At 41.0% G+C, this 24713-nt stretch overlaps 1 protein-coding gene across 10 annotated transcripts in view; it reads left to right on the forward strand.

Moving 5' to 3' along the window:
• The window catches only part of ABCG2 (ATP binding cassette subfamily G member 2 (JR blood group)), a 121490-nt gene that overhangs the window by 42589 nt on the left and 54188 nt on the right, over positions 1–24713 (forward strand). The window contains exons 1-2 of one of the 10 annotated variants that reach the window (XM_060299828.2): positions 14066–14133; positions 14739–14792. The exons of 2 other annotated variants lie outside the window; for them this stretch is intronic. The gene's annotated coding sequence lies outside the window, so the exon portion shown is untranslated. 7 more of the 10 variants (XM_060299824.1, XM_060299823.2, XM_030865698.3 and 4 more) reach the window with 7 other exon arrangements.

Raw genomic sequence — 24713 nt, forward strand, 5'->3', positions numbered from 1 at the left:
GGTTACCAGAGGGGAGAGGAGTGGTGAGAGGGGCAAACAGGTAAAGGTGACCAAGAGGTACAAACTACTGGGTATAAAATAAATAAATTACAAGGATGTAATGTACAGCACAGGGAATAGTGTCAATATTTTATAATAACATTGTATGGAGTATAATCTATAAAAATATTAAATTACCATGTTGTACACTTAATATAATATTGTAAGTCAACTATACTTTGATAAAAAATTTTAAAAAATATATAGAAACTATATTATTATTGTCTTAATGTCTAAAAGGATCAAATAAAATAATTTGTAATATAGTTAAAAAAAAAAACATTGCAGTACTGGCATAAGAAGAGACATATAGACTAATAGAATAGACTAGAGAGCCCAAGAATAAACATTTGTATGGTCGTTTGATTTTCAACAAAGGTACCAAGATCACTCAATGGGAAAAGGACAGTCTTTTTCAAGAAATGGTGTTGGGTCCTGATTTCAAAGTATACTACAAAGCTACAGTAATCAAAACAGTATGGTACTGGCACAAAAACAGACACATAGATCAGTGGAACAGAATAGAGAGCCCAAAAATAAATCCATAAATAAATATGGTGAATTAGTCTATGACAAAGGAGGCAAGAATATACAATGGGGAAAAGACAGCCTCTTCAATAAATGGTGTTGGGAAAACTGGACAGCTACATGCAAAAGAATTAAACTAGACTATTTTCTCACACTATGTAGAAAAATAAACTCAAAATGGATTACAGACTTCAATATAAGACCTGAAACTATACAACTCCTGGAAGAAAACAGGGGGTATGCTTTTTGACATCAGTCTTAGCAATAGTTTTTTGGATCTGTCTCCTCAAGCAAGGGAAGCAAAAGCAAAAATAAACAAATAGGACCACATCAAACTAAAAAGCTTTTGCACAGCAAAAGAAACTCTCAACAAAATGGAAAGGTAGCTTACTGAACAGGAGAAGATACTTGCAAACAATATATCTGGTAAGGGGTTAATATCCAAAATATACAAAGAGGGACTTCCCTGGTTAGGACTCTGCACTTCCATTGCAAGGGGTGAGGGTTTGATCCCTGGTCAGGGCACTGGGATCTGCATGCCACACTGCACAGCCAAACAAAAACAAAAACAAAAGCTTAGGCAGTTCAACAACAAAAAAAAACAAACAACCTGATTAAAAAAATGGGCAGACATTTGCAGCAACATGGATGAACCTGGAGATTATCATATTAAGTGAAGTAAGCCAGACAGAGAAAGAGAAAGACAAGTATCATATGGTATTGCTTATATGCAGAATCCAAAAAAAAAAAAAAGATACAAATGAACGGAATGGAATCCACCTGCCAATGCAGGGGACACAGGTTTGATCCCTGGTCCGGGAAGATCCCACATGCCGCGGAGTAACTAGGCCTGTGCACCACAACTACTGAGGCCCGCGCACCCTAGCACTGGCACACCACAACTACTGTAGCCCATGTGCTCTAGGGCCCACATGCCGCAGCTACTGAGCCCACGTGCTACAACTACTGAAGCCCGCGCACCTAGAGCCTGTGCTCCTCAACAAGAGAAGCCACCACAGTGAGAAGCCCACGCACCGCAACAAGAAGAGTAGCCCGTGCTCGCCACAACTAGAGAAAGCCTGCACACAGCAACGACCCAGTGCAGCCAAAAGAACGTATCAGTTGGTTTCCTGCTTTGAAAGATGAGAATGACTCATGTTTCTTTCCACCTCCTTTCACCTCCCCCTTAGCTTTTAAGATTTGTAAGTTTTTATGTTTATAATAGTTACATTATGTGTATAAACATAATTTCCATGGTGAGAAGTATTATTATCTATATAAATGTATTTTAATGCATATTACCAATCTTTTTACTTATTTTTTTCCAGAGTTCTTTATTTTTCTCTCTCTGTTAATCAGCTGGGTCTTGTTGTTAGTTGGTTTTTTTTTCCATCTAGAGTTCATGGATGCTCTCTGCTCTGACTTCTTTAATGGTCAAGGATATTTGTCATCACTTGGCATGGTGGATAAGGCACATGGAGAAATACTATGACTCCAAGGAAATTAGGCATAAGATAAGTACATTTCATTATTAGGGAAAGTGTGACATTTAAAATTAAATTTATTTTAAACGTTGTAGCCTACTCTTTGATTTAATTATTATATTTATAATCTGCCTATAAAAAGGAAGTAAATAGCTTAAATTAAAAGAGTTGGTGAGGGACTTCCCTGGTGGTCCAGTGGTTAAGAATCTGCCTTCCAATGCAGAGACGTGGGTTTGATCCCTGGTCGGGGAACTAAGATCCCACATGCCGTGGGACAGCTAAGCCTGCGCGCCACAACTACTGAGCCCTCACACCGCAACTAGAGAGGAGCCGGCGCTCTGCAACAAAGATCCCATGTGCCGCAACTAAGACTCAATGCAGCCAAATAAATAAATATTAAAAAAAAAGAGTTGGTGAAAGATGATATATGAGATAAATATGAAAATTACTAAGAGTCCATATCTTTGGACATATGAAAATATGTATGAAATACATATGAAAATATTTATGAATAAAATTATTTGGCCTCTGAAATTTGTTTCAAAATAATCTGTGGGAGAGGGAGAAAAGAGAAGTATCAATGAAACAAAGAGAGGCTACTAGCTGAGATCAGCACATAGGCGTTCATCATACTGTTCTTTCTGCTTGTGAAATGCTTGCAAATTTCCATAGTAGGAAGAAAAAGTGAAGAAGATGACAGATACATTTGAGGACTTCTATTTTCAGTGATATTGCAGTTAGAGACCCTGAAACTACCCAGCTACATGATATCTAAAAATGCTTGGTAAAATTTTAAAACCACTCTTAAATGACTAGATGAGTCCACTAAGATCAGAATGGAGTAAACTAAATTTTAGAGCCTTGGATACCCTGAGGCCTACAGTCGTTTTTATTGAGACTCTGAACTGCATTGCACAGAGGGGACAGGGACAAAGCCTGAATTCACATAAAATAGAAGCATAATGCCTGGGCCCGGGAGAGGTGCACCCTCAGAAAGGGCGAACTAAAATGGAAACCCACCCTGCAAAGATGAACCACAAGAACACATTTCTATCTTGGGCTGGGCTATGAATGAAAGTTAAAAAAAAAAAAAAAAAAAAAAATCACATCCTTTGAGAACTTGTAGCCACTGGCCAGACCTCAAGTAGTTTGGGACCCAGTCCACCTTCTTTGTATGATCCCAAAACACAAGCCTATAATTTAAGGAATATCAGGGTAGGTAATATCCCCAGGTGTCTAAGAGAAGCAAAAACAGACTTTCCCAGATGAGCATACCCTCAACCAGGCCTCAAGGAATTTCCTAGAGACAGGTAACAAAAAACTCACAATAAAATATTATAAAACAGAAATCCAGCAAGCCACAGATAACAGAACTAGAACCACAGAGAGGTCAGCTTTTATAATTAATTATCAGAATTAAAATTTAAAAATAAGTCTGCTTGAAATGTTTTCAGATTTAAAAAGGGCATTGAAAACATGAGCGAGAGAATAGGAGACTAATAATTAGGCCAATTTGAAGAAGAACAAAATATTACTTTTAGAAATTAAAAAAAAAACTTACTAAAATTAAGAATTCAAATGGATAGAAAGTTAAACGAAAGATTAATAGACATGTATACGCGATAGTGAGAGGCCCCACACACCGCGATGAAGAGTGGCCCCCGCTCGCTGCAACTAGAGAAAGCCCTCGCACAGAAACGAAGACCCAACGCAGCCAAAAACAAAATAAATAAATAAATATTTAACTGTATAGAGTATTAGTGACCAGGAAGATATATCTGAGGAAATTATCCAAAGTATAGCCACAGGGAGGTAAGATGTGGACATTGTAAGGGAGATTAAGAGCCACAGAGGAGCAGGAAGAAGGCCCAACAGACTGCATCTGTGTCTTCCTGTTTACTACAAATGGAGCAGCCCACTGGCTACATCCCTAGCCGGAACTTAAAAGCACTTTTTTATTTTTTTTAAGGATCAACATAATTTTTTTCATTATCAGTCTTACAAATTACTGAGGTGGGGCAAGGCTAGGATTGTAGCTTGAAGCTCACTTTTTTTTTTTCTTCTTTTTTTTGCAGTACGCGGGCCTCTCACTGTTGTGGCCTCTCTCGTTGCGGAGCACAGACTCCGGACGCGCAGGCTCAGCGGCCATGGCTCACGGGCCCAGCCGCTCCGCGGCATGTGGGATCTTCCCGGACCGGGGCACGAACCCGTGTCCCCTGCATCGGCAGGCGTTATCTCAACCACTGCGCCACCAGGGGAGCCCGAATCTCACATTTTTGTTGAGAAACAATCTGATTGGGGAAGCCGTGTCACTGAGCAGAGGGCCGTGGAGGCGTCCCAGGTTACGAGCCGTGTTAGAGACCTTCCCAGAGGCAACAGGGGAGACCAGGCGCTTCACAGTCAGAGGTCTACTCCAGGGGCTCTCGGTGTCCACTGCCCCCCTTTAGGGAGGCGCGGGGAGGCACGATGGGCTTCGGGAGCTTCACCCCGCAGGTGCTTTGTCTCTGTCTCAACATTCCCATCCACATCACACAGCCCCAGGCAGAGTTGGGCGGTGCTTTGTCCCACGAACCTCCACCCTTTTATAAGTGGGTAGACCCATCACTGCTCTAGGCTTCAAGCAGAGAGCCTGGCTCCAGTCCCCCGCTTTGTGTCATTGGAGTTCCCTTTATTCAGCCAAACTCCTTACCACCATTACCTGCTTCTAGACTCAAGGCCTTCAACCCACAAGCCTGGTAATTAACATTCTGGGTTCCTTTCATGGAGATGCTCATCTTGGTTTTGCAACCAACTGGACTTTTTTGTTTTTCTTCTTTTACTTTGATCCATTGTGACTGAGGGGGATTTTGAAGGGTGCATGAATTTATTCTACATTCTCTCTTCAAAGAAATTTTTGAGCAGTTTTTACAGGAAATAATAGTGTCCTTATTTCTTATATCTGCAATAATGAGCATAAGTCATTTACTGTCTGACCTAGGGCGAGTTGCATAATCTCACTATGCTTCAGTTTCATCATCTGCAAGATAGAGATTTTAATAGAACCCACTAAGGACATTGTTGTGAAGATGAGATGAGATTTAAAAAAAAAAATGCACAGAACCTAAAGGCACTTAGAACACTGTCTGGCAAGCAACAAGTACTCAGTAAACATTAGCTGTTATTATTGGTACTGGGTAAAAAGCGAGGTTACCTTATGTTTTCCAAATATACATTATTTTATTTTTATTTTTATTCAACCCAGTGACATAGGTATTATCACCCTTAATTTGAGGTAAGAAAGTGAGGCACCCAAGGGTCAAATAGCAAAAATTGTAGCGGTGAGATGAACCTTGGGTACATCTAGATTGGCTGTTGGCTTTGTTACACAGAGAATGATTAATGTATGTTTCTTGGTCTAATATGGGTGATGACATAGAGAAGACTAAGACGTCGTTCTGGGTGAGGCTGTAAGGTTTTGGCTCTGTTGATATTAACTATTATAATAGATGGCATGACAGCCAGCAGTGAAAAAAGTCTAAGGCATTATATAATGAATCGTGTGTCATTTAATGCTGATTACACTTTAACTTCAGTTGCTCCCAGGCTCCCACGAATGAACTCTTATCTCTACAGGCAATAAAATGTTTATAGCAGTCAGTAATGTATCAAATGAAAAAGGTCAGTCTCAATGAAACCCTCTTCCATTTTTACAACATTCAGGTAAGGGTAGATACACCCCTGCATTACGTAAGATAAACTCACTTTTATTTTTCAGTCAATAAATATCAAGTATTTGTCTGTTCAAGGCCCTGAGAAAGGCAACACTGAGGAAATACACTTAGGTGGAAGACATGCTTTCTATCTTAGTAATTCCCATTAACGATCCACAAGGTATTCAGCTTCTTAGGTTTGAGATCTTAAAGTCAGCTCCGGCTTCTTTTGTCTCTCACTTTCAATATTTTATCCATTACCAGGAACTGTAAATTCTTACTTTATGATGTTTCTTTTGTGTCTCTTTCCTCACAAATTTTTTCCACCGTTGCTCTAGTTCAGTCTTTATTTTTTTCATTTCCAGACTGATCACTGCCTTCCCACATTCCCCCAACCATTCTACACATGAACAGATTAATCTTCCTAAAACACCACTTTGACAATGGCATCCCTCTACACTAAACTTTCAGTGTTTTCTCACTCTCAAGGTAAGTCTACATTCCTTGGTTTGGCATTCAAGCCTTCCATAATTAGGCCCCAGAAGATACTCTCCCATTTCTATTAGTACATTACCGAGAATGGAGCCTTTGAACTGCTCTTTGATGGAGAGTTTCCATGAACAAATGTTGTATGCATGTTCTGCAATGATGAAACCTACTTAATCAACTTGTTTTAATCTAGCATCTCCCCATCTTTTTTTTCACAGGACGCATATCCATAAAGTCCTATGTTTAAGTAAACTTTTAAATTGCAGTATAACATAATACAGAAAAAGTAAAGAAAATCTAAGTAAACAATGTGATGTATATTTACAAAGTGAACATACCTGTATATCTGCCACCCAGACCCCCATATATATTTTTTTGTTTGTTTGTTTATTATCAGTATCCCAGGAGTCTCCCTTATGATCCACCCTAGTCATTGCCCTTTTCAAAGGTAACTACTCATCTTACTTTTATCACTGTACATGAATTTTGTCTATTTTGGTTTCTTTTTTTGGCTTGTTTGCTTATTTTTATTGAAATATAATTGACATATAACATACACAAATATGTATGTGTATATATATATATTTGATCTGAGTAACAGATATACAAGTGTGTTGACTTTGTAAATACACGTCAAGCTGTTTACTTAGATTTTCTGTACTTTTTCTATATGTGTGTTATACTTCCATTAAAAAGTTCACTTCATTAAAAAAAAAGTTTACTTCAACTAAAGACTTTATAGGTATGTGAAATTTACTTCGGCGGACTCTCAACATCTAAACTTTCAGTCTGTTTTGCAGGGACAAATGTTACAACCTCTGTCCCACTTTGAAACTCTGCAGGTTAATTATCTGTACCTACCTAATTATATACATTTTTTCCTCTGCTATGCTCATTTTTTTAAGGCTTGACTACCTCTGTGAACTTTACAACCAAATGAGTTATTTGGTCTCTTGTCTGCTATATAAAGAAAATTATATGAATCAAGGTGGTCCGGCTGCACATCTGGCCTCGACACCTCCACCATCCCCTGCTGCCCGCCCCCCGCCCACCTTATGTTGTCTCTCTCTGTATTAATGCCACCTTCTCTTCTGTTTTCTCTTCTCTTCTCTTCTCCGTACCTATAAAAACATTGACAACCGGTTTTGATATTTCTCCCCTTTCCAAGATGTCGCTACTTTGGCAGAGTCTGTGTTTATTTAGATGACCAACCCATCACCCTAGCTTCTGTGCTATTTGATCTTCTCAACTTAATCTTCAGTGTAGGCAGAATTCTAAAGATCCCCTTCTCCCCCAGGGTCCAAGATTCCACTGGTATGTAACCAAACATTAATCTGGGTACTGCTCTGAGTAAATGTGAAGTTGTGATTGAAGTCCAAATGAGTTCACCCCAAAATATCTAGATTATAGTGAGATTATCTAGATGGGCCTGATGTAATCACACAAGCCCTTCAAAAGGAGGAAGGTGAAATCCAAGAGATTAGAAGTTTGAGAGCCTGCTTTGAAGATGGAGGGGAGTCACATGAGAAGGAATGTGGGCAGCCTGAAGCAGCTGGTTTACTGACAGCAAGGAAACGAGGACCTCAGTCCTAAAACTGCAAGGAATTGGATTCTGCCAACAACCTGTCCTTGGAAGTAGATTCTTCAGATAAGAGTCTTCAGATAAGAGCCGGGCTGGCTCATGCTTTGATTTGGCCCCATGATACCCTAAGCAGAGCCACGCCTAGCCCACCTAGATTCCTGACCTCCAGAATTTTGAAATAATTAATGAGTATTGTTTTAAGATGGTAAACTGATGGCAGGTTCTCAGCACTAGAAGGTAAATATACCTTCCTTCCATTTCCAGAATTTTACTGTCACGTTGAAACCATGGGACCTTGTCAAATCCTGGAGTGCCAATATTCTATGCCAGCTTCCTATTCAGTGACTTCACCGTCCAGTTTCAGCTCTTCAGCCTGCAAGTGACCCCGCTATAGGCTCCCTTTCTACCTGTCTCTTCCTGGATTCACTTTCCTAGGATGAATCACTTCACCCGCTCAAACTCATGCTCCATTTTTCTATTGCCTTACCCACCCAGCAAAACCACATCCTCGAATTAATTCAACCTTCTAACCCGCTCTATCTTTACTTCTTTGTGATTGGGAAAGCCATGCCCATTTGTGGCTTTGAGAGCATCACTTTTATAGAGTCCAGTCTTAGGGGTCCTTGGTGTTGCTCTGTAGTCTCTCTCTGGGTCCCTTGGAAGAAAAACTTTTCCTCTGCCAATAGGTCTAGTGGGTCTGGGGGAGGAATGAAAGTTAATTGACCACAAACCGATTAAAGGAGAAAAGATCAGGTTCTGGGGCTTGCAGACCAGCTCAATAGGGGAAAGGAGGGTGGAGAGAAAGGGATTCTATGGGAAAACAAAGGACTTTTAGGAAAGACAAGTAGGCTTTTAGGGAAAGAAAGAAGTATGACAGTTTGTGATGTTGCTTTATGCAATTTCTTATCCAGGTATGCGTGGTTGGTCTTCTACCAGGCACTGAAGCTCCTCTGAGGGGGTTTATAGCAGCTTCACTCTCTGAAGGCTCTGCTTTTAGTCAGATAAGGGTAGCTTCAAAAAACAAAAAAAAAAGCTTCTTTCTGCAACAGCTGTATCTCATATGGCTTCAGTTTAAATAGTCCTCATAGGAGCTCTGTGGGGCCCCACGTGTGCATCTTCTTTGTTTCCTTAGGGCCGTGTGGTAAGGAGAATAATGACCTGCCAAAGATGTCCATGTCCTAATACCCAGAATGTGATTGTGCTAAGTTACCGAATCAGATGACTTTAAAATAAGGAGATTACCCTGGTTTATCTGGTGGGTCTAATGTCATTATAAGGGTCCTTAAAGGTAGAAGAGGGAGGTAGAAGATGAGAGTCAGAGAAAGAAATGTGATGGCAGAAGCGGGGTCTGAGAGATGCTGTGTTGTTGGCTGGAGGACGGGGCCATAGCCCAGGAACTCAGGAAGCCTCTGAAACCTGGAAGAGTTTCCAGAAAGGAACACAGAACTGCTAACAGCTTTGGTTTTAGCCCAGTGAAGCCCACGTTGGACTTCTGATCTACAGAAATGCCAGGTAATGCGTTTTCATTGCTTTAAAGCCACCAGTTTTGTGGTAGTTTGTTACTGCCGCCACAGGAAATGAATACAGGCCTACTTTAGTATTCATCATGTTTTCAGATCCCTGATCTTCTCATTCGCGCCCATACTCTCAGCAGATCCCCCAACTTCAGAAAGAAGGTGGAGTTGTAGGCCATACATTTCTTTCAATTTTCTCTCTTTTCCCTTCTTAAAACAATTATTACATGAGGACACCCCCTGACTCCCTTCCCCTTTGCCACAATTAAAAAAAGATATAGGGCTTCCCTGGTGGCGCAGTGGTTGAGAGTCCGCCTGCCGATGCAGGGGACACGGGTTCGTGCCCCGGTCCGGGAAGATCCCACATGCAGCAGAGCGGCTGGGCCCGTGAGCCGTGGCCGCTGAGCCTGCGCATCCGGAGCCTGTGCTCCGCAACGGGAGAGGCCACAACAGTGAGAGGCCCGCGTACCGCAAAAAAAAAAAAAAAAAAAGATATATATTTTTGGCTTTTCTAACACTAATTCGTCTGAATTCTAATTCCATTCTGCTTTCTAAGGTACCTGATTATAGCAGTTAACCACCTTTTCTTCTTTATGGCTTGTCCTCTTGGCATGGACACATATTCTGGCCTGTAATTTAAACCAAACAAGAAATATTTTCTCTGAACCCCAAGATAGTCTTTAGGTATACTCCTTTCTCTCACCTTCCTTTTATAGTGAGACCTTTGGGAAGAGTTGTCTATACCCTGTTCCTGTTTTATCCCTTACTCGTCAGTGCTCAAGCAACTACAGACCGAACAGTCTCTCACGGAGTGAGTCAAAGGCGCCTGGTAGCTGTAAGCAGAGCCACGGGGGGTCATGGTGCATACGGCCTCTTGCACCATTTTTTATTTGCTTCAACTTAAGTAGTAATGAAAATAAATACACTGGGATCCAGTACAAACATTATATACGTAACCCAAATGCCCCCAGGCCCATAATAAGCCCTGCCTGAAACCTGAACTTGCTAAGGGGGAATTGACCCTGAGTTCACCGCTTGGAGTAAGCACTGAGGAATGGACTGGTTCCTCACCAGCTCCTTGCACTTGGTGGCCAGGCAGGCAGATAGACTGAGAGCTCAGGGCGGCTCAGAGCTCTGGAGGATATTAAGAATCCTATGAGAAGGATGAAGAGAGCTTCTCATAGGTCCATATAAGAGCTTTGGTAGTAGAGTGCCTGATTGATGGAGTTCTAGGCCCAGGAAGTTTGTTCCTTTAATGAGAAGACTTTTTGATTTTGCTTTGGTTGCCATTCTATATAATATATAAATCATATCCTTTATCAACGTTAAACAAATTTGTAACCGTCTGTTGCTGACATTCCGTCAAGCACTGATACCCCTGTTAGAACCATACAAGCAAACACCCCTCACTGGTGTGATGATTGGAAAGTACTATGCTTCCCCTCTCCCCGACAAGTCTCCCAGTTATTTTTGGAGTTTTCAAAAGGGAGACTCAAATGACTTCATGAATGAGACTATCGGCTCCCTTTACCTGAACGCATCTGTTTTGAATCATCTAGTTATGTCCATGCGCACTACCTACAAAAACACATGGTGACACCTCAGGCCTTCCAGCGCCCATTTAAGATCTCCAATGTGTGCGTCAAGGGTGTGGACTCCAGACGGCCCCAAAGCTTTCCAGTTGGGACTGTAAAGAAATCCTAACTTTGATAATTCTGTGGCTTGACTGCAAGGCACATAAAACATGACAGTGACTTCAACCAGCTTGGAGATGGTTCAGCAGGTCAGTGATATCATCAGAGATCCAGGCTCTTTCTGTTTACTTATTATGCCATCTAAGAAATTAATAGAAAGAAATGGGGGGCTTCCCTGGTGGCACAGTGGTTGAGACTCTGCCTGTCAATGCAGGGGACACGGGTTTGAGCCCTGGTCTGGGAAGATCCCACATGCCACGGAGCAGCTGGGCCCGTGAGCCACAACTACTGAGCCTGCGTGTCTGGAGCCTGTGCTCCGTAACAAGAGAGGCCTGCGCACTGCAATGAAGAGTGGCCCCCGCTCGCTGCAACTAGAGAAAGCTCTCGCACAGAAACGAAGACCCAACACAGCCAAAAAATAAATAAATAAATAAATTTTAAAAAAAGAAAAAAGAAAGAAATGGGGGAAAACTTTACATTGAAAATTTACAAATAAACCACAAACGATCATTAAACATTAAAAAAGCTTATTGTAAGTCAACGTAATATAAATTAAAACACTGATATGCCATTTGTTACCTATCAAATTAAAAAAAATTATTATTCTGTCTAGTATTTGTGAGAATTTAGGGCAACAAGCAATCTTTAAATTGTTAGGAGACTGAATTTGGTACAAACTTTTTGTGGGAAATTTAGCTGTATGTCTTAAAATTTTTCAAATGAGCATACTTTTGCCTCAGCAATTCCCTGTCTGGAATTTACCTGAGTGTGCCTTGACACAGCTGCAGAGATGTTTTGTGAATAATAGGAAGATTGGTTAAATTAATTATGGTACATAACAAGAGGACTGAATACCACGTGCCCGCAGGGAACCATGTTTGCAATATAGCAGTTTTACAAAATAATAACAGCTACTGCTATCGACTGCTATCTAATGACTTTGCACACATTGTCCCATTTAATCTTTGTAACTACCCTGAGAGATCTTTTCCCCTGATTACCAATAACCACTTCAAGACTAAGTAACTAGTTCAAGTCTCCAGCATTTGGGAAAGCCAGGATTCAGACACAGGCTATCTGACTCCAGAGATGATGACGTTCATCCCTGTACTTTGTATATAAACCCAATTTTGTTTTTTCAAAAAAAAAAATGTATGCAGAGAAAAAGACTAAAAGCAGATGGTATGTGGCTGATGGGTTACAGGGGATTTTCATTTTCTTACTTGATACGTAATAAGAGAGAAAAAATTTAGTTAAATGGAAAAGAAAAAGTGCCAGATTAGGAACACATTCAGGGACTTCCCGGATGGTCCAGTGTTTAAGACTCTGCAGTCCCACTGCAGGGATTAGGGGTTGCAACCCGCATGCCGCGCCGTGCGGCAGGGAGGAAAAAAAAAAAAAGAATAACCAGGCTCTATGAATACTGGGCAGTTACTCTATTCAGAGAGGTTGTGAGGTGGAGAGCAGGGAGAACAGAGGGCAATGGTCTGAGAAACTGAGTCACCCATTTAGCCTAACTTTTGACCTTGTGTAAAATGGCCTCCTTTGGACCAGGTGACTCATATGTAAAATTAGGACCATCGTCTTCAGGTTCCCCCCTCCCTAATATTGTTACCTAAAATACCCAAACACAAAATGAGAAGACAGGGCATTTGAAAATAATTAGCCCGAAGTAAGATGCTAATTTATAAGTTAAAATGACTCTTTATAATGCCATACATTTATGAAATGCTGGCTTTAATCTGAATTTCTCAAACAATTTGATGGCAGTGATCAGCTTAAGAACGTATTGGGATGAGGTTAGGAACTCTCTTCCTGAATCTGCACACTTTCCAGCTTTTCCACACCATCAGTGTATTGAACAGAAGTACTGATATTTATTACAGGAGTGTGAGGGACACATTTAAACTGTTCATAGTACTATTTTCATTCAGCAAGTTTTGTCTCCTCCACCCCTAGATTCAGTTCCTGATTTTATTGGCCCTGGGGCGCGCACACCTGATTTCTCAGAAGCTCATTCATTAGAGACCGCCTACTTGCTCTGGGGGTGGACAACGTGAGACAGAAAAAATAAAATCCGAAAAACAAAACTCGGTGTCCGCTTCCCCTGGTGCTTAGGAGCGTGGGACACCGGGAGTGGCCAAGTCCATCCAGGTCAGACCAGGTATTGATCGGCCCGGGGAGCGTCCTGGGGCTTCCAGGGCCAATCGCCCCAGTCCGTTTCGTGCGAGCCCCGGAGGACAGGAGCTGTGGCTTTGTCCCTGCGGACTCCGGGATAGTCATCTCCGTCAGCCGGTCCCCGCAGGCAGGTGACGGTGTGGTCCGGCGCCAGGCTGGATGCGCTCACACAGCCCTCGCCCGCGTTCCGCCCGAGCGCCGGGCCCTTATCAGCGGCTAGGTAGGCGGCGCCACGCCTCCCGCCGGCCTTCGGGCACCGACCCCGAGGGAGCCGGGGTGCGAGAGAGGGGCCCCGCCCTGCGCTCTTTCCGCTCGTCGCCCGCTTCCCCTTGACAGTGACAGTCATCCGGGCCAGCGCCTTCCCAGGCCGGCCCGCGGCGCCGGTGAGTGCGGGGCTCGCGGGGAGCGCGCGGGCGCGGCGCCTGGGCTGCCCGCCGGGGCGTGGGCGTCGGTCGGAGAACGTCGCCCCCTCGGCGGGCGCGGCGTGGGTCCTGGGTCCTGGGTCCTGGGTCCTGTGCCGCTACGTGCCGGGTCCCGAGCGCGCGCGCCAGGCGCAGGAGGGAGCCAGACTGGGCGGACGCTGGAAGGAGGCCGCCTGGAAAGGGGCGCGTAAGTGCGCGCGCTTGCTCTCCTTGTTGAGTGGGGAGCTGCTTCGGTCGGGTATGTTTGGAAGGTCCAGCTGACTCAGCTTAGCGTTTATGTAAATGATCGTTAGTGCTCTGCCTCTGAGCATCACAGCACCGGAGACGGAAGCCCTTAGTTAAATTAAACTGAACCACTGTTTAACTGAGCGAGTAAACTGTGAAAGCCGTTTGGGATGTGTGTGCCGTGAAAGGTCCGTGGCTGTTGCGTGTATACATTTGGTAGAGAATAGAAAACTGTACAACTGAGATGACTAGGTTTTAATTAGTCCCTCCCAGCCAGTTTCATTTGAAAGTAAGTATGAAACAGACTGAAAATATAGACTCTTTTTTTTTTTTTTTTTTTAACCAGAAAACAGTGTCTTGGTGCACCCGATTCCGTGTCTGGTAGTGTGTGTTAGCCGGTTGGTAAAACTCTTGCCTTTCCCCGAATGTATGAAGCTAGAGTTGATACTGGGTGGATTAAAACTTATTGAGTATGGGAATAGGAGAGAAATGTGTTAATATTGGTGCTTTTAAAGGGATTAGCCAATATATTCTATGTCTTTTCTCCCCAGGACATAAAATGTGTCCACAACTTTGGATGGTTTGCCAAAGAGTTATATTGAGCTGCCTTTTGTAATTTTTCTGTGGGTAGTTGACTTTTAATGATTAACTTCAAAAAATTAACCAGCTTATTTCAATACTTATTAAAAATAATACTGGAGAAGTTAGAACAATACAGAGAAACATATGACCAAAAAGTTAGATTGTAAATCTAGCCAACAGGTAAAAAAATACCTGTAATGTTGCCTCATTTTATTTTCTTGCCCAATAGTAGAAATATAAAAGCTCATTACACTTTCAGAAAAAAAAAAAAGATTCATAGTAACAAATGTATACTGGTCATCTTTGTTCCAGACCCTGGGCATTCAGCAAGAGCTCCCATAGGAGACATTGTGTTGCATCAAAATGGTATGAAAATACATTGAACAGCCAAAATCAATTTCTGTATTATTTTTATTAAGCATTCAAGAACAATTTGAGGCAAGCATAAGTGTTACAGATGGAAAGTAAAATGCACCAAGAGTCACCATGGGGGAGCACGTTAGAATGGATGTGGACAGCAAATTAAAGTGACGCCTTGGAAGCTAAAATAAGAAGGGACCGATCAGTCACACAATTCAGTGAGGATAAAGACAGGAAATGTATGAGATCCTTAGAGAAGATTTTCCTGGCATCTGCTTCTGAGGCAAATGTCTTGTGTCACAGAAGGATGCAGAGGAGACTGAAGGATGGCGGTGGGAGAGTCGGGGTGCCCATCCCATAGTACATGCCAATAGTGCCTTTTCTAGGACTGCTTGCTGTAGTGGTCATTTTCCTTGCCGTAAGTATTATGAGAAACGCTTGTAGGTTCCTAAGCCCCTATGGTCACAAATGCTGCAGTTTGATAGTTTGGGCTTATTTGGGGGTAAATCTAGATTTTATAGAGGGATAGATGGACCTCATGTCTTCAGATACTCTGTATTTCTCTCTCTAGCTTTTTAAAAAATTTAATTAATTAATTTTTGGCTGCGTTGGGTCTCCGTCGCTGCGTGTCGGCTTTCTCTAGCTGCGGTGCGCAGGCTTCTCATTGCGGTGGCTTCTCTTGTTGCAGAGCATGGGCTCTAGGCACGTGGGCTTCAGTAGTTGTGGCTCGCGGGCTAAGCTGCTCCACGGCATGTGGGATCTTCCCGGACCAGGGATCGAACCCGTGTCCCCTGCTTTGGCAGGTGGATTCTTAACCGCTGCTCCACGAGGGAAGCCCCCTTCTGACAGCAGTTTGGCAGCAGTCGATATCAAGTGGGAAGTTTTATTCTCTGTTGCTTATTGGGGTTATAGGTTAGGGTTGAGATTTTTTAGTGAAAATTAAAGAACTTGAATGGCCATCCTCTCTATAGGATATAGGATATTATAGGTCTACAGGAAGCTAAAGTTTATCCTTTAAAAAATCAGTTCCCACTTCACTCCAGGATGTGAACCAAGAAACTGTCTAGCTGAATTGGGCCTCATAGTTTTGTGTTATTTTCCCAACAGCAGTTTTATGAGATCTAATTTATGAGAACATATCATTGAGTTCACGCCTATGTAAAGTGTACAGTCTGTGCAGTCATCACATTTTCATCATCCTCTCCCCTAAAAACCCATTAACACTCACTCCCCTTTCTCACCGCAGCCCCCTCGCCCCCTCTTGTTTTTTGGAAGCCGGTATTCTCCTTCACTAGGAGACTGTTAGAAAGTGGACATCTAATTTTTGAGCCACACAGTTAGCTTGTTTATAGAAATAAATAAAACGTCCAGAGAATCGTAGCATTGAAAGTAGTGTTCTGTCGTTTAAACTGGGGTTGGTGGGTGTGGGTAAAGCAGAAGTGCTGCCCTTATCCCAGTTTCAAGGAAGAAGTTTTGTTTTCGGCAAGAAGGGTGGAATGAAATCTTGGCAAGGTCAGAAACCCCGTTGAAAACGCTGCTCACTAGCTCAGTCCCTTTGGGCTTGCAATTGAAAAGACCTGTTACTCTTTTTTTAAAAAATTTTTTTTAGAGAGTTTTTTTTCTTTTCTTTAATTTTATTTATTGATGGCTGCGTTGGGTCCTCAGTTCTGCGCGTGGGTTTTCTCTAGCTGCGGCAAGCGGAGCTACGGTGCGCGGGCTTCTTATCGCAGTGGCTCCTCCTGTTGCGGAGCACGGGCTCTAGGCACGTGGGATCAGTAGTTGTGGCTTGAGGGGTCTAGGGCGGAGGCTCAGTAGTTGTGGTGCATGGGCGACCAGGGCTCAAAACCCATGTCCTCTGCATCGGCAGGCGGATTCTTAACCACTGTGCCACCAGGGGAGTCCAGACCTGTTACTCTTTAGAACAAGGTTTGGCTGGAAATTCGTGCTTAGGCCCAGGTAGCATTAGGCGGTTCTCTGTCATTTCACAGGCATTGAGTTTTTACCCAGAGGCATAAAAATGGAAGTCTCTAGAAAGCAGCAGGCCCTATGGTCTCTCTCTGAAGACACTTGAGCTGAGTGTCTCACAAGGAAAGAGTAATAAAGACTGCCTGAGAGGTACCCACACCTCGGATGCCTTTGCACAGGAGGTCTGCCTCTTCTTTTCCCGTCCTGCACAGCCCTACCCTGGCCGCACCCTGGGCCCACCCTGGGGGAAGGGAAAGAGGGATAGAAAAGTTAGAGGGACAACAGAATCCTTAGAAAGGGAGAAGAAAGTGTTTCCTTTTCCTCCATCATCCCATATTAGTTTGGAATGCCTTAAGACAAGATTATCAGGTCCTCAAAATTAGTAAAAGCGGCCGTTAACTGTGGTGAGTGCTTGCAGTCTGCAGGTGGTTTTTACATTCATTCTCATTTTTTTGCTCACACCAAACCTTTCAGGGAGATATTGGAGTTTCATATTTATAGAGGAGGCTGAGAATTCACAGGGTCATTTATAGCTGGGACAAAAAGACTGTGTTGAACTTTATTAAAGTTCACCAATCCTTCCTTTCTTTTTTCTTTTAAACTTAGCCTGGTCATCTGTTTCTGTTTCCTTCCATGTTCACAGAGCAGCTCATTTTAAAGGCATGCAGGGACGTGAAAAGAGCCTGTGATCTGGTGGGAGTAGGGAGGCCCAGACCTAACTTAGGTCTAATCAGCTGTGCCATTTCTTCATTTTCTAGTTTTGATGAAGTCTTGTCATCTCTCTGGGCCACAGTTTCTTCATGGGACCAGAGAATATATGAGTTTGAATGGGAGAGGTCTGATTTTCTTTGAGTCCACAAGTGGAATATGGGTTAGTTGAAAATGCCAGATTAGTTCTACAGACTGTCAGGTGTACTGAGAACACTTAGTATTCTTATCTGACCCATCAGTGAAGGGTTCTGCAAACCAGCCATGTACCTTGTTTTAGAAATCTTTCTGATTAACCTTTCTCCTGTTTCATAACACAGGGAGACTGTTACATGCCTTTCCAGGGTATCTCATATGATAGTTACCTCAAATAGAACACGTGTACTTCAGAAACCATAAAGCCGTGGGCTAACTGTAGTTAAAAACCTAATTTAAGTCGTACCTTAAATCTGATAGTACTGTTATTATCATGCCAAACCGTTCACTGCTTCCATCGGAATCTAAGCTATGAGTACAATATGTTTGACATGTTCGATGTTGATTTACGCCCAGTTATTACCAGCAGCCTAGGGCCAGGTGACTCATTCCAGTTGCTACAGCGTAGATCCATCCTTGCTACTTTTAGCTCTTTCCTGGAGCTGCAAACCCCTCATTGTGTTCTGATTTCATCCTTAGATATATACCTTCCCTCTCCCCCAGTGAGATGTGTTCTATCTTGCTTCCTAAGTGCAAGCAAGCAAAAATTCAAGTGGTTTGAATTTTTCAACAAAAATCAAATTGCTGTTCTCCTCTCCCTCCATATGTTATGAGAAACAAGGGAAAGAGATCTTTGATGTGTTAGTCTTTATAAAACAATGCTTTTCAGAATAGATACAGCCGTGGCTGGGTTGGTTTTAAAGAGCAAAGATAGCAATTTAAGTCTAATATTACACTTGCGTTATAAACATTGAAAAATATTGGGGTTATTTCATTATTTATTTTGGAATTATTTTTAGACTTGTTGCAAAAAAAAATGGTACAGCGAGTTCCTATAGCATCTTACATAAACTGCAGTACCATTGTCGGAACTAATGGATTAACATTGGTAAATGCTATTGACTAAACTATAGACTTACTTGGATCTCATCGGCTTTTCACTCTCCTTTTTCTGTTCAGGATCCAGCCTAGGAGTTAACATTGCGTTTGATTGTTGTGTATCATTAGTTTCCTCCAAACTATGACAACTCATCAACCTTCTGTTCTGTGGTTTTTCCTGACCTTGACACTTCTGAAGTGTACTGTTCAGTTATTTTTTAGAATGTCCCTCAGTTAGTACTCAGTATTTTCTCATGACTAGATTGAAGCTATCCATTTTGGGCAGAAATATTAGAAGTAATCCCAAGTGCATCATAACAGAGGTACATGATGTCTTATGACTTTTGTAGACCTTGGTTAAGTGCTGTTTGTCAGGTCTCCGATGGAAAGTTATCATTTTTCCTTTTGTATTTAGTAGATATCTTGGGAGAGAAACTTGGACCATGCAAATATCTTGTTTCTCCTTAAATCTTTTTTTTTTTTTAATTTATTTTATTTATTTTTGGCTGCACCGGGTCTTCATTGCTGTGAGCAGGCTTTCTCTAGTTGCGGTGCATGGGCTTCACGTTGCAGTTGCGTGTAGAGCACGGGCTCTAGGCACACGAGCTTCAGTAGTTTTGGCACACGGGCTCAGTAGTTGTGGCTTATGGGCTCTAGAGCGCAGGCTCAGTAGTTGTGGCACACAGGCTTAGTTGCTCCGCAGCATGTGGGGTCTTCCTGGACCAGGGCTCGAACCCATGTCCCCTGAGTTGGCAGGCAGATTCTTAACCACTGAGCCACCAGGGAAGCCCCTCTCCTTAAATCTTTATTCACTAGTTTTAGCATCCATTGGTGGAACTTGATGTACATGGTACTGTGTTGTTCTAATGGTGATTTAAAAATTGTTTTTCTCATTCCTTCGATGTTTATTAAAGAGAATTCTTCTGTAAGGAAGAGCTTTTCCTTCACCATTTATTTATTCAACTATTTGTATCAGTACAGACTCATGGATATTTATTTTATTATATAGGTTATAATCCGATACTGTCATTATTTAATTTGCTGCTCAAATTGTTCCATCTTTAGCCACTGGGAGCTCTTTTCTCAGGTTGGCCCCTGTGCCCTTTTGACATACCGCCTCCCTATCCCCGTTTTTTAAAAAGCATTTCCTTACTTTCTGGTATCATGAAATGCTCCAGGCTCATTTTTGTATTTTCCATGCCCCAACCCTGGCATCAACCATTTCTCCAAGGCACTCTGCTTCCTTGTTTTGGAGGCTGTGATAAGAAACCAAGATGTGGGTACTAGGTGTGTTGCTGGGAGTTGCTTTGATATTTTTAAGTTTCATAGATTTGTGACCTAGCAAATGCATCTCTACAAGGCAAGTAATGCCTTACATTTCAAACACTCTAGAGGCCCTGATTGTATTTGCCAATTTGGGTTCAGTCTCTTGTGGGAAAGAAATGAAATTGGCAGAGTTTAGAGCGTTAAAATTTCCCACTTTTTCTCAAATGATGAACCATAAGTGCTTATAAAACAATGAACACATTAATTTTTATTTTTTCAGGCTCTGATAAGGAAGTAGGATTTTTTTTATCTTATTACCTTATTTAAACTATGTCCCGACCAATGGCTCAATATATGTGAAGGGCAGATATGTACAGATCGTATCTTTTATTTTTTTAATTTTATTGAAGTTTAGTTGATTTACAATGTTGTGTTAATTTCTTATGTACAGCAAAATGACTCAGTTGTGTGTGTGTATATGTATATTCTTTTTTCCATTATGGTGTGTCACAGAATATTGAATATAGTTCCCTGTGCTATACAATAAGACCTTGTTGTTTATCCATCTTATGTATAATAGTTTGCCTCTGCTAATCCCAAAGTCCCATTCCTTCCCTCCACTATGCCCCCTCCGCCTTGGCAGCCACAGGTCTGTTCTCTATATCTGTGAGTCTGTTTCTGTTTCATAGATATATTGATTTGTATTGTATCTTAGGTTCCACATATAAGTGGTATCACATGGTATTTATCTTTCCCTTTCTGACTTACTTCGCTTAGTATGAAAATCTCTAGGTCCATCCATGTTGCTGCAGATGGCATTATTTCATGCTTTTTGATGGCTAATATTCCACTGGATACATATACCATTTTATCTTCTTTATCCATTCATCTGTTGATGGACATTTAAGTTGTTTCCATGTCTTCCACTGGTAAATAGTGCTGCTATGAACATAGGGGTACATGTGTCTTTCTGAATTATAGTCTTGTCTGGGTATATGCCCAGGGGTGGGATGGCTGAGTCATATGGCAACCCTATTTTTAATTTTTTGAGGAACCTCCATACTGTTTTCCATAGTGGCTGCACTGAAAAAATCTCTTTTTAACTTTCAGTAATCATATTAGTGATGGAAGTATTAATATTTTATTACTCTGAAATTATTATGTATGTAATGTGCAATAAAACAAAGAAATAATTATGAGATATTCAGATTCTATCATCTCCCGAGTGTTGAGAATCATTATTCTTTGTGTGGAAGGAAGAAGACACAGATGTAATATAAAAGTGGTTATGTGCAAACCCCATACATAGTCTTGAATTCAGATCAGAAGTACCAGTCAGTGTGTATTCATGTTATGGACAATCTGTTCATATCACTTTTTTTTGGCAGAAGTTAAATTCCTTTATTTATTTTTAACACAAATTAACCATATGCTCTAGAAGCCAGGTTGGGTGACAGAGTGAAATAATATCTCTCTCTCTCTTTTTTGTTTAAGGGCAAAGATTTTATTTATTTATTTTTCTTTAAGGGTTTCATGCCCTTTTTTTTTTTTAAAACATCTTTATTGGAGTATAATTGCTTTACAATGGTGTGTTGAGATCATATCTTTCAGATGTGCAAAATGTCTTCAAATGAATTGTGAGGTCCTGGCCCGCACCTCCTGCCTCCCCCAATCTTGGGGCAAGCCGTTGAGCCTACTTTCTCATTCTGAAAAGGAGGGTTTTAGGCAAGATCTTCATTTCTCTTGTCTTTTTGTGTGCTCAGAGGGCCCCTTAATATCCAGAGGATTTGGACACTCTCCCTATATTTTAGTTATAATTTTAGTGTCTGTTGATTGAGTTCACAGTGATAAAAAGATTCAGTTAAATTTCAGATCCATATTTATGTTAATCATGCTAGCTTACTTTTGATATTGAAATTTATTTACTCAATTAAACTTTATTTTGATCTTAGCCAGTCCTGACCATGTACAGAACTCTTTTCTCAGGGTTCCATTTCCACATACCTTCTGTAACTTTCTTTTTACTTTCAGATTTTGTCCTACGCTTTTCCTTTCTTTCTCTCTCTCCAGGACAAAATTACTTTCTTTTCCCTCAACAAAATGTGTTTCCACTTTATATACCTTTTTTCCTTTCATACAAAGATGTTTTCCTTACCAATTTTAGTTGTCTCAATTACATATATTAACCAGAATTCTAATCTTTTAAAAACCTTAATTTCTAGTGAAAACTAAGAAGTAAGCAATTATAAACTGTCTTCCACATTATTATTCTGTAGATTGGCAAAATCTCAAATACTGTTTATGATTTCTAAAAAAATAGGTGCTTTTTTTAATAGAAAATTTTTCAGTGTGACATCAAACATTTTTATGAATAAACCTAAGTAGCTTTAGTTTCTCTGTAAAAGGCAGCCTATGTTGAGTAATGTTTCAGTATCTTATTTTATTTGGGAAGGATCTGGACATTTAATAAATTTCCATCATTTAACTTAGCAAAACTCTGAAGTTTTAAGTCACCAAAAATCTGGAGAAACTATTTTTTAAGTAGACATACCATAAAACATAATTATTCTTAAAGAATTTACCTAAAAGCTCTTACCCCATTTATATCTATTGAATTACAGTTGTGTTTAGATTACCCATGAAAACTTCGTGAGACATTAGACCAAGTCAGCCATCATTTCAAGAGATTTTTCTTGATGAATTTAACAGAGATAATATGACCTATTTAACTTTTAGTAAACCTAGGTGTAATAAAAGTAAGACATGTCTGTATTAATTAAACCAACAAATTTAAACTTTAAAGCTGGATATTAACTTAATATTTCCCAGATCACATGAACTTGAAATTTGGGTTCGTTTTTTATTATATTTAAAGATACTCAATTTGTAAGTGCTTACTTTTAAGTCAGTTAAATACAGGTCTTTTATAAAGTTAATTTTGATAATATTATCTGGAGGTATGGACATATCATATGTATAATGTACACATGGACATATAAACAGATATAAATAGAGATCTTATAGCTTCATTTCAAAACTTAGTCATGAATCAGTTATTACATTATAAACTTACTAGTCTATAAGTAATATTTGGAATAAGTTAAATTTATTTGCTCAGATGACTAAAGCTTTTCACTATTGTCGAAAAGATTTTTAAGATTTGTATCTGTCCTTGATAAATCCTGAAGGAGGCTGTGAATTAGATTTGGTGAGGGAGCCTTTCCAGCAGTTTGAGTTTAACAAGGCCTCCCTCTTTTTCCCTTTTTTTTTTGTTGGGTGGAGGGAAGGGGGTTCAGGTTCTACCTGATTGAGCTAATTAGGCTCAGTCTCAGGTCCTTGTGGGCTGTACTTACATTTCTGATTTGTAGAGATTTGCAAGACAAAGACAGTTGCTTTTAATTCCGCAGAGAACTGGTCTGCCACCTAAATGGTATTGAAAGATTGATTTGCCCAACTACATTTTCTTTAATTTGCTTTTTTATATCAGTAAGATTTCCAACTACACTGAAAATCAAGAGTTCTATGTTTTAGAACTTTAGGGTTCAATCTATCATGCCTTCCAAACTTTGCACAGGGCATTCAACAAAGACCCTCAGATTCTAAGTGTACAAATTAAACCCAGAGCAATTTACCCTAGGGGCAGAAAAAAAAAAAAGTCTCCATTATTGTTTTTATTAGTCCCTGAATATTAGCTCCCAGTTCTATTTCATATTGTGTGGGCTCAGATAACCTTATTGATTTTCCTTAGTACTTTTAAGCAATATTGCCTGAGGGGCCGATTTATGCGCCCTATCTTATACCAGGCAAGGGAAGCATTCCCCAGTGAGACCTAATGTTTATCCCATAATATAACTGGTAGAAGAGATGTAACCATCTTATATAAAGTCCGTTCAAATATACCAACTTTTATAAAGGTTCATCTCAATTCTATCAACTCTTATATCTTTAATTTTAGCCTCCATTAAGACCCCATCAACTAGGCTTGGTCTTACTAGGAGTCCCAGTGTCTACTTAAAAAAAACGCACAACATGAGTGTTGCGAGTTAAGTTTTATTTGGGGCAAAATGAGGACTGCAGCCCCGTAGACGGCATTTCATAGAGCTCTGAGAAACTGCTCCAAAGAGGCGGGGGTGGGGGGGAGGTCAGTATATACGGGATTTTGGTGAAGGGGGAGTACATGCAGTCAAGCACATATTTTCTGCAGGTTTCTGCTAGTCACGAGGAGCAGATGTCACCGTGAAGGATTTTGGTGCTTTTCTAGATATGAGGAGATACAAGAATTGTGCTCATAAAATTGGCTGCTGAAAATATCCAACTCTCTGAAGACCTGTGCTGCCAGCTGTTCCCAGAGCACAGAGGGCTTCATTTCTGCTCTCTGCCCTGAACTCCTTTCAGGTGGTGTTGAAAATCAGCAGCTCCAGCAGCACATGACTTAATCCTTGTAGAGGTAGTTGGCACGTGCCAATTTGTTGTTGACCCTAGAAACCTTTCTTTGTATCCCCCAACCCTTTTATCTATGTTTGTGTAAAAGGCTTTGGGGTCCCCAGTTGAGGGGTTGAGCCAACTTGATTAATTGGCCTGTTGCCCCAAACAATTGCTGGTCAGGTATCTCAGTGTAATTTTCTAGCAGACTTTTTTTTGATGTGGACCATTTTATTTTTAAGTCTTTATTGAATTTGTTACAATATTGCTTCTGTTTTGTGTTTTGGTTTTTTGGCCTTGAGGTATGGGGGATCCTAGCTCCTTGACCAGGGATTGAACCTGGGATGGAACCCGCAACGCCTGCATTAGAAGGCCAAGTCTTAACCACTGGAACACCAAGGAAGTCGCCAGCAGCCTTTTAAATACACGTATGTTGTAAACTGGGGTAGAGTAGACTTGTTTGGGGCTCTTTAGTATCGGGGACCAATGGAG

The sequence above is a fragment of the Globicephala melas genome, chromosome 5 (genome assembly GCF_963455315.2).
Source record: "Globicephala melas chromosome 5, mGloMel1.2, whole genome shotgun sequence".
Lineage (NCBI taxonomy): Eukaryota > Metazoa > Chordata > Mammalia > Artiodactyla > Delphinidae > Globicephala > Globicephala melas.